Source organism: Mandrillus leucophaeus, unplaced genomic scaffold, assembly GCF_000951045.1.
Source record: "Mandrillus leucophaeus isolate KB7577 unplaced genomic scaffold, Mleu.le_1.0 Scaffold93, whole genome shotgun sequence".
NCBI classification, from domain to species: Eukaryota; Metazoa; Chordata; class Mammalia; order Primates; family Cercopithecidae; genus Mandrillus; species Mandrillus leucophaeus.
Genome location: NW_012110141.1, coordinates 4,147,032 through 4,150,189, shown reverse-complemented (window position 1 = coordinate 4,150,189; position 3,158 = coordinate 4,147,032).

Genomic DNA, 3,158 nt, shown 5'->3' with positions numbered 1-3,158 from the left:
GCTACACAATGCCAACGGGCTCTATCAATTGATGGTCCTATCTTACCTCTGATCGTGTGGCCACATCGTGTCCTCCCAGGCCGGCCTCAAGTCGTGCCAAGAAGGGACAGACATTTCTTGTGTGAACGGGGCTGCCACTCTGACTTTGCCCATGGGCCCCTGGTTTATCCTTCTTTCTCCTGGCAGTATGTGTAAGGTAGCGAGGTGGTCAACAGTGATTATGGCTTAAAGAGCTCAAGAGAAGGCGCTGTTGGAAAATGTGCTGTTCCACCTTTATGTGATAAAATTTCAAATGGCAAATTTAACATGACTAGAAAATGAATTAGGGTTCATATCTTCCTGCATACTCTGGTTAAGACTTGCATTTGTCTTTATCGTCAATGAAGCACGGTAACAATCTTTGACAGTGTCATTGGAAGTCACTGTATGATGCACAGTCAGGAGTAATAAGGTAACCAGCATTAAATAATTAGCACTAGGGAACTGCATAGCCAAGATAACCTGTATTGTTTCAACACGAACAAATTCCCAAGAGCTATGGCATTTAAAGTAGTAACAGTGTTGCTTCTTTTTTCGCAGGGTGGGATATTAGCCAGAAAGGATGCATTGAGAATTCATGGACCTGAGCAGGAAAATATGGTGCACTTATTGAACAATAAGCAAATATGTAAGTACTTCTCTACTTATTATTCTAAAGCTTCATCAATAAATCACTAAACTTCACAGGGGCCAATGAATGCTGTACTATGTTTTAAAATTAAATTGTTTACTTTGAAATAAAAAAATGAGGATTTTTTAAAAGACCAGGAAGAATTATACCCAAGTTAAATTGTGTCTGAGTGTTTGTTTCATATGAGAGTTTGTTTCTTTTCATATGTTCTATAATGTGGTCACATTAAATTAGAAAATAACTTGGCCATGGTCAATTAGCCGGGTGTGGTGGCACATGCCTGTAATCCCAGCTACTTGGGAGGCTGAGGCAGGAGAATCCCTTGAACTCGGGAGGCAGAGGTTGCGGTGAGCTGAGATCACGCCATTGCACTCCAGCCTGGGCAAAAAGAGCAAAACACCGTCTCAATAATAATAATAATAATAATAAATTCTCTTTGAATGCAAATCTCATGCTCTTTTATTAAAAGAAAGGTAATATAAGGTACATCTTTCAAAAGATACAAAAAGACATATATGGTGAAAAATAAATCTTCCTCTTAGCCTGTTCTTCAGTCACCTAGTTCCTTTTCCCAGAGGCAATCACTGTTAGTTTCTTTGAATCTTTGAAGAGATGGAAAATCTATCTCTGTGTGTGTTTGTGTGTGTAAATTTTCTTTTTAAAGGAAAACGATTTAAAAAATACATACACACACAGTTCTGTACTTTGCTAATTTGATTAATATGGTTTGGATCTGATCCTATCAGTCCATAAAGAACATACTCTTTAATAATTGTATTTTATTAAATGGGTATATGCAATATAATTTATTAACTAGCTCTCAACCTATTGTTATTTCAACAATGTTGAAATTAATATTCTCACACATAGGTCTGGAAATATCTGTGAGTTAAAATAGGAAATATGTAAGTGGATTTGCTAGATCAAAGGGGATAGTCACTTAAAATACATTGCAAAACTGCTCACTAGAGACGTTGTAGCAATTTTACACCAACAGTGCATGTGTATCTCTCACTACAAGTTAGCCAACTTCTGGAATCTTGCCATTCCCTATGCTCTTTTCAGTGTAGAACACTGTCTGCCTCTGAGTCTCAGTTCCAGCATCATATGCTAGGTTTGTGACTTTGGACAAGTCAATTTAATCTCTCTGAACCATCTTCCTTAATGGAAAGGAATATCCATTTTTTTTTTTTTTTTTTTTTTTTTTTTTTTTTTTTTTTTTTTTTTTTTTTTTTTTTTTTGGAGACGGAGTTTCACTCTTATTGCCCAGGCTGGAGTGCAGTGGTGTGATCTTGGCTCACCACAAACTCCACCTCCTGGGTTGAAGTGATTCTCCTGCCTCAGCCTCCCGAGTAGCTGGGATTACAGGCATGAGTCACCGCGCCCAGCCAGAATATCCATTTTCTAAAGCTCCTATAAAAAATTAAAGGAGATATGCTAAAGGCCAACCATTACACAAATGAGAGGCAGAATCAATTTTTTTTTTTTTTTTTTTGAGACGGAGTCTCGCTCGTTGCCCAGGCTGGAGTGCTGTGGCGCGATCTTGGTTCACTGCAAGCTCCGCCTCCCGGGTTCATGCCATTCTCATGCCTCAGCCTCCCGAGTAGCTGGAACTACAGGCGCCCGCCACCACGTCCGGCTAATTTTTTGTATTTTTAGTAGAGACGGGGTTTCACCGTTTTAGCCAGGGTGGTTTCTGTCTCCTGACCTCGTGATCCGCCCGCCTCGGCCTCCGAAAGTGCTGGGATTACAGGAGTGAGCCACAGCGCCCAGCCAAATCAATATTTTTATATATTCTACGTATAAATGTTAGGTGTGAAAGTGATCATGGTTTTTGCCATTACTAAAAACCGCAATTGCTTTTGCACCAACATAACAGCCCTTGTACTTTTCCTCCACTTCTGTTCTTATCAGGGCAACAGTTCTGGCTTTATTATTCATCTACTTGCTTTTTGTTTCTTTCTCACACACTCAGTCCCTCTGCCCCCAAATCCGAAGATCAAATAAATGAATCTTACTGAAGTTTGATTTGTGCTATCTGCCACTTAAAAAACAAAATAAAAACAAAACTTTGCCAGGCGTGGTGGCTCACACCTGTAATCCCAGCACTTTGGGAGGGCGAGCCAGATCACTTGAAGTCAGGAGTTCAAGACCAGCCTAACCAACATGGCAAAACACTGTCTCTACTAAAAATACAGAAATTAGCGGAGCGGGCCAGGAGCAGTGGCTCACACCTGTAATACCAGCACTTTGGGAGGCCGAGGCAGGCGGATCACCTGAGGTCAGAAGTTCAAGATCAGCCTGGTCAAGATGGTAAAACGCCATCTCTACCAAAAATACAAAAATTAGCCGGGCGTAGTGGCATGCGCCTGTAATCCCAGCTACTCAGGAAGCTGAGGCAGGAGAATTGCTTGAACCCAGGAGGCAGAGGTTGCAGTGAGCTGAGAATGCGCCATTGCACTCCAGCCTGGGTGACAGAAACAGACTT